Genomic DNA, 15,377 nt, shown 5'->3' on the forward strand with positions numbered 1-15,377 from the left:
AACAATGCTTAGACTTTCTGTGAAGAAATTTTTTGAAAATATCATTTACTTTTCATGATGTATCAAAATATCAAAGTGTTGAGATTCTGAAAATTTTGAGATTTTTCTGATTTTTCGATATATCCTGGTAGTACACATGTCCCCTGAATGATTGGTGAATTTTTCTTATTTTCAACTAAAGGAACATCTCAGAACTATGATTTGAAAATTTTGATACTTCCCAGTATCGACCTTTTCTCAGCAATATGAGTTGCTAGCTGGGCTAAATTGGTGCCAATCCTTAATTGGGTATGACTTCTCAATGATACAGTTGCAAAAACCCCAAAAATATCAAAATATCAGAATTTTTATTTTTTAATACATCTCAAAACTGAAATGAGATTTTTCATTTGTTTCACAGATAGTCTTAACAATGTGTAAGGTATAATGTAGGGTAAATTTGGGTTTGAAAAATCAATTCACAAAAAAGTGAAAAATAGATGCCTCTCAAAATTATGTAATAACTTCTTTATGCAATTGGTCCGTATAACAACTATGATATAATTCGATAGCCAACAAAATTCTCCACAAGTGGTGAAAATTTGGGTTCAAGAGTATCAGCCATTTCGGAGAAAATGTGCAATAACTGGTGTCCATAAACTTCTGACCATGAGTGTACTTATGAAGCAGAAAGTTAAAATCGTAAGGAAATGGCTCAGACAAGGCTGGTAAGTGGATGACAGTGTAGACCGTAATTAGGAAGTCGGAATCATTCTTGGTGATTCATTCAATCTTGGAGGAATTAAAGCCATACTATTTTACCAACCGCCGAACTAGACTCGTACATTATTCCTAGACATCCCATGTGCACCTTCAGGAATCTCCTCATGAAAGACAAAAACCTCAATTCAGGATAACGATGGGACATTTACTTGTGAAATGCCGGTCATTAGATAGGCCAGGCTAGAGGAGGAAAGCAATATATCTGTATAGCATTGGTATGCCTGCCTTCCCCTCCGACATACGACGTATGTGCAGACAAAATAAAACATATTGCTCATTTTGCTTCAGGGTAACTTGTGATTCGCAAGTATGATTACATTTTCATTCGATTGAGTTGTTTGACAAAGAGAGGGCACGGAAGTTTCTGTTTTGCTTTGATCAATACATGTGAGTTAGGCATGTTATAGGTGGACCAGTATAACATGCCAGGTTTATGTCTCCCTCTGACCGATGGCACACAAAACAGGCGCCTGCCTTCCTTGAGCTACATGTACATGATCTTAGGTGGACCAGTATAACATGCCAGGTTTATGTCTCCCTCTGACCAATGCCACACAAAAAGGCGCCTGCCTTCCTTGAGCTACATGTACATGATCTTAGGTGGACCAGTATAACATGCCAGGTTTATGTCTCCCTCTGACCAATGCCACACAAACAGGCCCCTGCCTTCCTTGAGCTACATGTACATGATCTTAGGTGGACCAGTATAACATGCCAGGTTTATGTCTCCCTCTGACCAGGCGCCTGCCTACCTTAAGCTACATGTACATGATCTTAGGTGAACCAGTATAACATGCCAGGTGTATGTCTCCCTCTGACCAATGCCACACAAACAGGCGCCTGCCTTCCTTGAGCTACATGTACATGATCTTAGGTGGACCAGTATAACATGCCAGGTTTATGTCTCCCTCTGACCAATGCCACACAAAAAGGCGCCTGCCTTCCTTGAGCTACATGTACATGATCTTAGGTGGACCAGTATAAAACGCCAGGTTTATGTCTCCCTCTGACCAATGCTACACAAACATGTCCCCCCCCCCCCCCCCGCTGTCATCGCATTAAATGGCAAATGCAACGGAATAAAAATAAATTTACGTCTTGCCCAGAAATCGATTCACCAAAATGATATGGACTAGAGGGTTTAATCTTACACATAATCAGCTAGTTTGATCACACACAATGGGAAGGGCTAGATAAGGGATAAGTATTGAATCTGAGCTAATGAAGATAAACAACAGCACAGAAATACTGGCAATTTCACAATGAAGAGGAATAACGGAGGGAAATTAGTCATTTTGCTCAAATGCCGCTATTGCGCCCAGTCATATGTCACAAGTTATAAACCATCAAGCACTTGGACAATGGTGCCCTAATAACAATGTTGGTGATAATACCCAACCCACCCCTCTTATCTGGGACAATTAAGCATTCGTTTTAATGAAACAACCCCATGTGATCGCCGGCCATGCATCTTGCAGTTTGCCCATTTGATCAAATTACCTCCCGTAATCAGTTGAACCATCAAAGGCGCGAGGGACATGAGTGAATAATCTAGGCTAATTGATCCTATTTAAGGCCTATAAGATATTTAGCTGTCACACAGGCATTACATTTTCACCGTTGATTCAGGCATGCACACTTTAAAAGGTGATACGTGTACTACAGTATTACAGCAAAACGTTGTTATCTGACAAATAGTGACGGAACTTACCGATAGATTTGTCAATATAACGCCTCTCAAATCCCGGTGGATCAGTGCCTTTCACCAAGTACTCCTCATATGATGGACTATCAGAAGAAGCACTTTTGATCCGTCTGCTAGATCTTCTCATCATTATCTGCAACAATGCAATACATGGTTATGATATAATTCTACATCATGCGGACTGTCTCAACGGAACGTGGAATTCGGGCTGTTTGTCGTGGATGAGCGACATCGCCTAGCCTCAACACCAATGAGTAAAAAAACGGAATGCCTACAAAAATGGTTAGACTCCCCAACCAAAAGCATACCAGCGACACATCTGTATGAAGGAGGGGTTCACCCTGCCCCCCGAATGGGTATTTCCGGTAATTCCGAAGGGGGGTTCGTTTTCGCAAAATAAATAGATTTAGAAGAGGCAATTCTTTCTCTTGGAATCTCGCGCTAACGGGGTTGTTCGCTGCCCCGGCAGCCCCCCCCCCTTTACTCATGCACAGACTCGCCCGTTTCCTGAATATAATCAACCCAATGATTCGGAAAAAGCCTCCTTGATTTCTTATACATGTACCTCACAAATTAATGCTCCTGTCGATCCGAGATCGCTTGATTCCTTGCATATTTCACAATGAATCATTTCAAAATTAATAATGTCTCATATCATTCCCAATAATTTCACGACGACCTAAATATTCTCAAAAATACGACCGGGATGGGCCTTAGCAACCACCGACTTGGACCGAGAAACTTGTTAAGTGAAGTTTATGGGAAATGATTTCAGCTGGAGGAGGCCAAATGCCAATGATTTTATGTCTTCTTGTAAGCTCAATCAAGCAAAAATTCGTTACTAACAATGCATGAAAATTCCTTGACAAGTAAGACCTAGAATGAGTTAGAATAGTATCAAAATGAAGAGAGGATACTTACCCGCGCAATACGTATCGCAACACCGAATAAAAAGCTATGAACAGCTCGGCAGGATCGTTACTTGTGATGCCAAAGTCGGCTGTATGCGCCTTTTTAACCCGGTCACGGAATTTACGCGCCTAAAAAATATTTGCATACAAAGCACCTTTTTTTTCGCTTGGGATGGTTACCAGTTCCCGCTCTTCGAGGACATGGTGATAAGAAACAGGAAATGTGCGGCCTGTGACAATTATACAAAAACTTTTTTTAGCTGTATATGAGCTATGTGGTTGCATCACAGTGTGTGAATCGAGGCTCGGAGGTCACTTCAAAAACTTCGAAATCTTGCACAAGGCCGATAGCTGTTTGGGAGTGGATAGTTTTGCTTCCGTAGCATTACAAACGGTTATCTAAATTTGAACGGCATACCGATATCATTTCTTTCAAGTGAAGAAAGTATCTATGTAGGCCTAGCTCCACACAAAACTTCCCTTTGACTGGCGACAAAATGCTCCCCGCCGGCCATGCAAAATCACATATACCGTAACGTGGACCTATGCAACGACTGTGACCAGTCGCAGTTATAGAGGGGCAATAAAGATACGGATTTGGCGTTCCATAGAGTCATCAACTGTATTTCCTCCAACATAACAGCAACACTCGAAGAGACGTCACAGACATGATCCGCGGGTATAACTGGCCAGCCGGTCAACGGTGATCGGTAGCCGTGGAGCTCACATGCAACAATTGCCAATTTGCTATTTGCCTATTTTCAAACTTGCCCAATGACCACAATAAAACAGACCCGCTTGGCACAGGCTTATACTTTACAATAGAATCTGGGCTGTCCCGACATTTGGTCCTAAGGGGTCAATTAATTAATTCAATTGATTTATTCATCAACACCTGCAAATGAGAAATAGTTATACATCATTCACGTCACAGAAAACAGACCAATGCAAACCCAAGCATTCTGGCTACGGCCGATGCAACGGGCGAGGAGAGAATGCAAACCCAAGCATTCTGGCTACGGCCGATGCGAATGCCGGAGAGAATGATTATGTCATGTCGGCCTGTCAGGACATACCAGATTAGATTCTTCAATATGTGACAACAGATTATTGCCCATGTGGAATGGAGTCTACAGTAGTGATTCATCTTTATGAGGACAATGTTTTTTTTTCAACGGCGTGGTCCATATCGACCGCAGAATGAATCATCGTATCTCACCGCATCATAACAAGTGTTTTTTTTCCCCTAAGCAGCACAGATTTTGCACAATTAGGCCAAAAGTAGCGAACACACCATCTCCAAAATGTTCACAGCCAAGAATTTGCTAAAACGGACAAATTTAGCATAGACTGCTGACCTGAACCCCTCCTCCTCCTCCAAGTATGATATACATTATACACCGGGCTCACTTCTGATGAATGACTGAACTTGCCGAACTTGGGAACGGAGGCAGTTACCGTTCTCAGGGGACTCGAAATACTAGGGAGGTTAAGAACTCAAACGATAAACTAACGGTAACCGCATTGAAGTCTACCGTTTCAATGATGGATAGATGTCGTTTGGTTCAGAAGGTCATTACATTTTTATCTTGGAGTAACATACGTTCAATTTATGCGCCTTTTGTGAGCGTAGTGCAGACCTTTATTCTGATTATGAAATGTGTAACGAAGCTGTGGGACACAACAACCCAGCTGGGTCCGGTTGCTCAATCAGCATTATCGTTAACCTCAACGTCAGCGCTTTTTCCAAATCGATGATATTCAACTGTCACACAAGTGTCTGGATGCGATAGTGCGTAAAATAACAAAGGAGATGAGCGTGATGCGCCAACGCCGACGCTCATATGGAAACGGGCCTTTAGTGCTAACGTTGGCGTTAATTCTAAGGCTGATTGAACAACCGGGCCCAGGTTAGGTTGCGCTTAACTATAATCTGCAACAAAGGAACTCGACGACTTCATTCACTCTAACAGAAGGACCGGTGTAGAAGTTTAAAATGTCCTGGGATAAAATGTCCGGGAACAAAGGATTCCTTTTTGCGGTGAGCCATTGGACTTGCATTCTTTTACACCGGGAACGTCTAAATTACTCAAAGCTGATGAGGTAATGCATTGAAACGCAGTGTACAATTATAGGCCTTTGGTAGGCCAAGAGATGTTTGCGCACGTTTCGATTGTAACAAGTCACTCTAAGGCATTATATAAGTCAGTTAATATGCCTTCTTCTGGTTTTCCTGACTCGGACCAGTGTTAGCCTCACGAACATTTTACATTTCCCGAAGTATGCCTCTCAACCCAGCGCTATTTATTTACAATAAACGTACCGTTGTCGCTTATCGTTTAAGTTCTTGACCTCCCTAATAAGAAACAAGATATGCGCGGGCATTGAGGCAATCAAAAATACATTAAGCTTTTTTAGCTCGGGGAAGCAAGCACTTGTGCTAGAAATACGTCCTTATTTCAAGTGATGACTTCACTCAGCGTATCATCCGGACACGTTAACCCATCTGCCCTCCAGCATAGGCTTTTCAGAAACGACAAGTGCCTTATCGCAGTCCTTGGTCCTTTTAATTACGACCACCCCTGTTTAATTACTGCAAATAGCCCCCCCCCCTCCTGTAACGGGCCTGCAAGAGAGTCTTTATGCTGTCGTGATTCTAGTTTATCTCCACATGGCCACCGACAGAACACTCGAAATGTGACATCACAGACAAGATACTTCGACGTGACTTTGCCGAAGACAAATACCTGAGTGTGCGACCATGAACGGCAATCGGACTTTTGACCAGGACAATGTGTTATCATCGCCCGCTAGCCATGGCTTGTTCATTCGTTGATGCCTCCCAAGGAAACATGACAAGGTTTTGCTGCGGGGGCGATGACCTTACCACTTCTTGATATGTACGCATATTATTGATCGGTATCAGTTTTTCGACTCCTGGAAGTTTGGCCTACAAGCAAGGAGAACCTATAATGTGCAACTATATGATCCCAATCGCCGGTCGGCGAGTCCATTATGAGCTACTGAATTGTTAGGATCACATGTACTTGTACATGCGTTGGAAATCGTTGCTACAAGCAGGAACCGGTCATCCCTGGCCGTAATCATTTTTAAACTCGAATTGTTCAGCCAAAACTGTAATCCCAAGCAGTTGCCTCCGCATGGAAGAATTGGAGTAAAATGCAACTTGTTATCTGTACTTTTTTTGCTCGCAAAGACACGCGTCGTTATCCCCATTTGCCCGCGAATTTTAGAACTGGCCAAATCTATAAATCATAAGTACTGTTAAATCCTATTAATCAACACGCCGCATTTCTATCCAACTGGACCCGGTTGCTCAATCAGCACTGGAGTTAACGCCAACGTTAGTGCTCACGCTGGCTTTAATTATAAGAGCTGGTAAGAGTTTAATTTGGATTGACATTCCAAATTACTGTAACGTGACACAGTTTTTGCCTAAAATCGATGATATTCAACTGTTACACAAGTGAGATTTTAAAGCCAGCGTCAGTGCTAACGTTGGTGTTAACTCTAACACTGATTAAGCAACCAGTCCCGGGTCATGAAAAATCCTTATCTTACTGCGGTCATTTGGGTTTTTTACCATAGATTTCTTCACCTTATGGCGATATCATCACTTTTCCCGGCCCGAGATGAGATGCCGCTGCAGAAAGAATCAATTATTTCGGTATCCTATCAGGCCTACCAAACAGATGAAAAAGCAAAAAAAAACAAGAGTTTTCATCACTCCACTGCTCACCAAAATAGTCACGAAAACTGGTTCAGTCAAATAAAACTTGGCCCTTTTCAAGCCGCTTGTAATAGCTGAATGGCTCAGGCACAGAGATGAAGAATCAGAGTATGGGGAAACAGATGGCAAAGTTACTTGGAAAGTTTCGTTCGTTGGTTAGGTGGAGCAATAGAGAAAGTCTTTCTCTATCGGGTTTGTGCCACAAAATTTCCTAATGCTTCTACCTACACAATGCCGAAAACCGTGCTGAAAACAATTGCATTTTGAGGACGTTATAAAACAGCAACATTCGGCAACGTTTTTTGCACCCTTCATATCAATCCTAGGATTTTTTTTAAGCCAGGGAGGTAGGCTATTCTCTGCCAAATCCGGACACCAACTCAATACACCTTCCCTAAAGGACTTTCCGACAGTATGTATTGGGGCGAAAGTGGCAGTTGCTAATGTAGGCTATCTATAGATAGGCCTGTGTAGGCCCACTGGCTAACTTGTCAACGATAGGTCTCTTTTTAAATATTTTGTGGCCCTTAAAAGGGCCATTGATCTTGCTATTCCAGCAGCGAATCAGTCTTGTGTCTCTTCCGCGGAAGATTCAGAGTCTGATTCAGATTCAGAGTCTGAAGAGTCTGAGGAGACAGAATGTTCCGATCCCGGTTCCAACTCATCGATCCGGTCTTGGAGATCTTTAACCTCTTGCGCCTGGATGCGGGCATAATGATTATACATATGATTCATCATCTCTGCCGTTGTCAATCTCATCTTGATCACATATCGCAAGCCTCATTGACCGCTGGTGGTGGCTCTAGCTAACTTGTTCCGGATACGGCGAATGTGTCTCTCCAAGACGATTATCTGATCAACCGCCTTCATAAATTTCCGGAAGGCTTCGTTACGCTTCGTGGTCAGGAGGCTGGTACTTGCTGGATTCATCTTGAGTTGGGATATGACGATTTAGATCTCTGGCTGGGTTTTTATCTACTACCCACCAGCGTCACATTCCATTAGTGTCAAGTGTGACAAATGCCTGTTTTTTGTTGGACCTAGCGTCAGTGTTTAAATTCTTGTTCACTGCAGCTGTGATTGTTGACTGCTTGGGGTACGACACCTAAGGTGATTAGCATCCTTTCCCGATATTCTTGGATGGGCAGGTGCTTCAACATCTTGGATAAGTCTTGCGGCAATGGCTCAATCCATTCGACCGTAATGAAACCGGGGTGGAACTTTACTGGATTTCCCCCTTCTTCATTTTCAGTTCCTTTGGTTTTACAAATTCCTTTGGCATGTTCTTCCTGGATGTGCGCACCTTTCCACAGACATTGGTCTTGGCCTTATGAAGTTTGACATACAAATCCGGGCTGGAATACCAATTATCAATGTAGACATTGTATCCCTTGTTCAGTAGCTCCCTATTCAGATCCAAGACAACAGCTGCACTGGCAGGTTCGTCCTTATCCTTGTCTTGGCCGGTGTATACTTTCATGTTCCAAGTGTACCCGTGAGCCACACCTGTGCTTTGACACACTTTGTACACTTTTATCCCGAACCTTGCCCTCTTCTGTGGATTGTACTGCCTAAACTTTAGACGCCCTTTGAACTTTAGTAGAGACTCATCTGTTGATGTCTCCTGAGAAATCATGTAGTTTGTTTTGAATTTGTCAACAAGAGTGTCAATTGCGTGTCTAACTTTCCACAGACGGTCTCCAGCATCAGCCTGAGTATTGTCAGCAAAGTGCAAGTTCTTTAGTATTTTCAGTGCTCTGTCCCTTGGGATAGTGTTGTTGAAGAAGGGTGTCTCTATCATTGGATTCCTGGACCAGTAATGTTTCAGTACAGGTTTTTTTACAATTCCCATCATGATGCAAAGAGCGAAGAAACTTCTCATTTCATCGGGTGTGACATCAAACCAGGGTATATCATGCCTTTTTTGGTAGGGTCAGGATTTTCAGGTACAGGGTTATCTGAGGCATATCTATTAGTTTCCACTCTTATATGTTCTATCAGAATCTTTGGCACAAATGCATAGAAAATATCAGAGATTGAACTGTTTGCATCAAGTGGCGCCTTTATCCCAGGGGTGCCAGTAAAGGGGTGAATAACTGGAACATTATCTCTCTGAAGCCAATCAATTGGGGGAGGAGGGGGAGCCTGGGGGGCAGCAGGGGCCCTACCCCTACCTCTACCCCTGGCTCTTTGCCTTGGACCTTGTCCTCTGGCTCTAGCCCGCCCCCTTGGTGCAGGCTGCACATGCTGTGCAACAGGAACAACTTGGATGCCACGTCCTCCTCTTGCTGGAATACCTCTTGGCCTGCCCCTAGGTCTACCACGGACTGGTGCTACTTGAGGAACATAGTCATCACTGTCTGAGTCATTATCCTGGGCAATACTTTCATCATTATCATCATCATCATCATCATCATCATCAGTCCTTGTACCAAATGAAACGTTACTAACATCACTCACACCGTCCTCATTTTCAGGTTCACTGACCATATCATCATCTGAATACAAGTTTGGCATGTCTCTGGTAGGAGGGTTAGGGTCTATGGCAGCAGGAACACCCCTAGCCCTTCCTCCTCTTCGTCTAATACCTCTCCTAGCTACAGCATGACCCCTAACTACAGGGTGTACTACAGGTGGGACAATGGCGCCACGCCCTCCTCTAGTGCGAACACCCCTGGGTCTTCCCCGGCCTACCCCATAGACTGGGACAGCTTGAATTGAGTTGGCATCATCATCTGATTGGTCTGAATTGGCTTCAGCACTGTTTTCATTCGTATCAGTCTCATAGCCTGCATAATCATTGTCAAATTCTAAATCAGCATAAAAAATTTCACTTTCATTATGTTCACTGACTGATTCACCTCCAGAATCATCGTCTAAGGCATCCTGGTCATGCCTACCTGCATAAGAATCATCCCCACTTGACTCTCCAGAAGATTCGTTATCATTATCAAGGTCTTCAGAACCGCTACTGGCCATCAAATCGGCTACAACTTGAGAAGTCGTAAGTTTCGACTTTCTCGAACTCGCCATTTTTGCATGCAAAAAGAACGTGCATAGAACCGCGCAAATAGGCAGAAGCAGACGACATATCGACTTGTGCTGCCGTCTGGGATTAGCTGAGTATACTATTTATCATTGGAATGGAAACCGTTGCTAGGGGCTTGGGTTTACCCGCGCTAGAACCGTTCGATTTAGGGGTACTACCTTTGCTGCTATAGCCGTCATCCGCCACCGGGGCTTGGAAAAAGATGCTGCTATGGCCGTCATCCGTCCTTAAAGGGTTAAAAGATCCATTTTCAATTTATGTTCTTCCCTAGCCATTTCTATCCATTCTCCACGGGTATCGTTTGATGGTGTCTGGCATTGGGCCTTTGGTGGCTCAGAGGTTTTCTTTTGTTTTTCAGCTGAGTTCCTGATGAGGGTTGACGGTACTGGTTTTAGAGGAAGAAGGATATCAACTGTCTTGGAAGTACCTGCCAGTGGAGCGCTACAACTGGAAGGTACCACTTCTGGAAAAAGAAAGTGTACATGTACTGAATTTTGTACAGGGAATTTCTTATATTTCATTAAAATGGTTCAACATTTTACATTTTGTTGTTTTTTCAAAATAGTTCACAAAACAATCCCTGTAACAGAAAGAAGAGTATGGGGTTGAAATTGTTAAAATTAGGGAGGTTGAGATCCACAACTTATCGCCAACTTATCCGTATACGGATACGTATACGTGATAAGTTCGAAATCGTAACCTCAGTATTATTTCACATTCCTAATGCGGATGATAATTCGTCAACTATGGGTTCGCCATCACTTTCATCCTCTCCATCGCCATCATCATCAAACGGATTCTTCAAAGCATTAAACTGAGAAGGTATCATTGCAGCAATACGTTGCGTTTCTTCTGATGCTTCTTGGGATTCGTCAAGAGTTCCTCCTCCTGTCCTTTTTCGTTCCCGTTTTTCCACTGCAGTCTGTTTCTTGGCCTTCATTTTTGCATTCTTCCACAGATTTTTCAACTAATCTGTCGTCCGTTCAGACACACCTGCCTTCGCATTGAATTCCTTTGTAATACACGCCCATGTTTTCTCTTTCTTAACCAAAATCTTGCTATCATGCCGTTTGTCTTCTACAACTGCTTTGTGAGTGTCAATCAGGTCAAGTAGCACAGACTTTTCATAATCGGAGAAGTTAGGATTTCGCTTCTTTTTCTTGCTTTTAGGGGAACTCATGGCACTTGACAGTTACACACAAGAGTATTTCATCTACACCCTACTGCAAGCAAAGCGCATGGCAATATAAAGCATTCCAGCCAAGTGGACAATAGCTGTAATAAGGTCACAGCATCATGTAATCATTTATAACCGCAATATCACGATGAACCATGGCTTAAGTCATAACTTCCTTGATCTTTAATTGAGAAACAGCTCAAATTGACCTGCAGATCAAGTTCGTATTAGCGGAATTTCAGCTTAAGTTGTAGATCAGCTAATTCCAAATTACGATAAAGCTTAGGCGGAACTGGTGCATACGGGCCTTAGAATTCAAAGTTATGGGCAATACTGTAACCATCCTCTAGTGAGGGAATCGTAGATCTTGCCTACCTAGTGCCTTTGCGATACACTAGGCAGCAGTCAAGTATTTTTATGAGAGAAGCCAAATCTCAAGCAACTAAATAAGGGGAAAGGTGAATTCGATTAATCGTTTAAATTTAATGGATCTTATGATGCAGTACAAGTTGTCCACCTACCTTGTTTATTGCGCGTTGGAGGCAGATACGAGTGTATAGTGTAAGTCCGAAATTGTTTCAAAGAAATAATTGTGTCTTGTCTTTTGTCCCCCTCTTCCGTCTCTGAGTTGTACCCCAAATTTAGTGGGTATATATACAAACTCGTACCTGCCAACTAATCCAACACACAGTAAACAGAGTAACAAAACCAAGTTTGTTGACCAAAACCATGCCAACTCGAGTATTTTCCGAGAAAACCTCCCACTTGGTCCAGCCAAACGTGGGAAGATCGGAGGGATCTGTCACTCAAAAGTCCTCTTTATCCTCTCGCACGGACCCAAAGAGCAGTGAACCCACAATTTCCTTCCCAAAGGTACCCCAAGAAACCTTATAATCCCCAAAAAAACTAATGTCTTGGAAGACAGCGTCCTAAACCTTAGATACTAATAAGTCAATCCTGCAGCTTAAATAACTGCCTGCTGAGGCCATCCTCCGTGTCTCGGATTATTCCAAGATTTGGCGAGAGAGCCTCTTTAACTAGCGTCCGAGAAGGGCATTAAGTGATTTTGAGGACAAATCCCTATCTCGAGTGACAAGGTCTTGCTCTGAGACCCGGAACAAATCAACCCAGGGGAAGATAATGTGCGTATTGACGAATTCCGACCTCGTTGAACTCAAAGTGTTTAATAATTGAATATTTTAGCAATAAATAAAGAGAAATAGACACTTATAACTGTATCTGAGAATGAAACGAAGAATAATGGTTTAGGAACTCGGTCACTGATTCGTCCTCTGCAACAATACCACGGAGAAAGGCTATTCTCTCCCTGTTGTGATAGTCTAGCACGATGTTGAGAATTCTCTGCTGGAGATCTCGGTACACGTGTCTCTGTGCAGGGGGCTCCTCTCCAGCAACCATCTGTGCCATTTCCACCCTTGTCAACGACTCTTCCCTCTTCAGCACATCCATGAAGCGCCAGAAGTTTGGATGGCACGCGCCTATATTCGCTTGGAACCGCCTATGCCAACCTTCTACATTGTTGTTGGTGCGTGGCCGACCTTGTAGGGTTCTATCATAGACGTTCCACATCTCCAGCGGGAAGAGGGGATTAGCACGTCCTTGATCATTGGGCCTAGGCCTGCCAATGTACCCTTCAAAATAGTCGAGAATCGGGGCCGCATTATCTGGTAGATGCTCCCTCAGCAGCTCGAATGAAGCTACAACATCCTCTTCAGGTACAAATGCCAATGCAGGAATCATGTGGATGGCAAGGGCAAACTGTGGGTCACGTTGGTACTCTGCTGCTAGGCCACTGGCCTGCACCTGCAAAATGAAGGAATACAGGACTATAGGCTAGGCTATATCAAACCGATGCATACAAGTTCAATTAAACCTAAAGTGAATACATGTAGGGCCTACCAGTAAATAGAGCCACGAAAACTGGGGGTTTACCCTAGAGTTAGAAAGAAGAGTTACCTATGATATGCATGGGAGGCAACATGAGGTATTATTTTGATAGAAATATTCTAACCCTGTGAAGGCATATTATTAGCTAGTGGTATGAATTTATCGTCGGAGTCAATTGTCATGACTTTTGTATCATGATTTAGGCCTATATTTAATGTAGTATCAAAAATACTGGTAGGCCTAGACTGCAATGCATCTACGGCTCCCGGCTTCGGCTTCTTCAGGTATTATAAAATTATGCATCAGTGGATAGGAAAGATTCTGGCAGTGAAGGCCTAGTGCAAAGATTTGTCCGAACCTGGCGATACACGTTCTGTGCTAAGTGAAAAAAGCATCCTTTCACTTCAGTCTCCGGGAACACATGTTCGAAGGCATTCTTTGCTGCACGCTCATAGTCCATCAGCACTTCAGTAGGGTTTCCGCCCAGCTCTCCTAGCTGCATCACCATCCGTTCATAGGTTTCTTGGCGTTTGTTGGTCAGCTGCCCGTAAACACAGGGGAATACAGGCCTTTCAATCACATGGAGACCTATACACCCTGTATTTTTTTAGCCTATTTTGGGGACACCTTTTTATCATAATTTGGGGACATTATGTCGTTGGGACACACCGACTGTACACTGGATTTGACCCATTGTGACTCTTTCTGAATCAAATTAGCAATTAATAGCCTTCTTCCTTTTAGACCATGGGGCGTGCTGGAAAAAGATGCTTAAGAAGGAAATTTAATTGACTCTTTTTGCAACTACAAAAGAACACTTGTTCTTAGGTAATTTGGGGGTGCTCTTTCCAAATCTGCAATGTTCTCCTTTGTAAAATTGCACATTAACCCCCTACAGGCGAAATACACAAAGAAAATTTAAAGCGTTCTTTGTTCCTATTTATTTCCAGAAAAATAGATATTTTCAGTTTTATACAAGTTTTAAGATAATATTGAAGGTTATTTTCAAGTGCAAGTGGTGTTTAGGTGGATCATAGTATTTACTTAACCCTTTACGTTACATAATTTATGGTAATATTGTCTATAATTGAAAGCATATACATGTACATTGTGATAGATTCATTTTTAAAGGTTTCTTGTTGTCCTTATCCTGTAAACGCCTTTCATGTATTTGAAGTATCATGTTCCTGAAAATATATTAATTTAGTACGAAGATGCAGTGAGTAATAACGCATGCTCACCTGGTTGGTCATGCTCATGCTCGTGCTCATGCTTAAAAACATGCATGATTCAAATCATGACTTACTCATGCTTCTTCATCAACTTCATCATCATCATCATCATCTATATCTTGCACTGTATTGTCTTCATTGTTTGAGTTACTTGTATCAGGAATATTCTCGCAGTTCGAACAGTTGCAAAGGTCGGAACACTTGAGGTCGTTTGCACGACAAGAGCAACTTCCTTGAGTACACCCTGATTTCTTGCACGAACACGAAATGCTCTTCAAGATTGAATCTGGTGCGATTGGCAAAGAGTTCCACACTATTCTCAAACAACTCTGTTCCAGTTCCCAACCATTTCCAACAGGATTGGGTGCTTTGATGCTCGTCTGCAGGCTACGTCTATGAATACAAGCTTGGTAGTTTGCCCGCTTGATATGATTGGTCAAACAGTCTACGTTCGGGGGCAATGCTGTGTCCGTCTTGTAGGACAGACGAAAGATTTCATATCTTGCATCGCTCACAGATAGAAGCTTAGGTTTCCCATATAGCTCACACACAAACTTCTGAACAAGATCGAAATCGATTCCTTCTAGTTCCCAGTGTCTGCCAATGCTGATGAATAAGTCCACATACTGATTACTGCCAGCCATGAGTTTGTATCCCCTGACTTTTCCTTTTCCTTTGAATGCACTAACTGAATCGCAGCCAGTAAAACAGTGCAAGCCAACGAGGGCTTCACTGACTTTGTCACCCAGTTCTTTGGCGATAGCTGATACTTCCAAGATTCTGCAATTCGACCATGGACCAATGTGCATGAACAAGTTCGAATCAATATCCTTTGCTAGGCTTATTGCAATCACGAACACGTCTGTATCTGCACTCCTGACT

The sequence above is a fragment of the Lineus longissimus genome, chromosome 8 (assembly GCF_910592395.1).
Source record: "Lineus longissimus chromosome 8, tnLinLong1.2, whole genome shotgun sequence".
NCBI classification, from domain to species: domain Eukaryota; kingdom Metazoa; phylum Nemertea; class Pilidiophora; order Heteronemertea; family Lineidae; genus Lineus; species Lineus longissimus.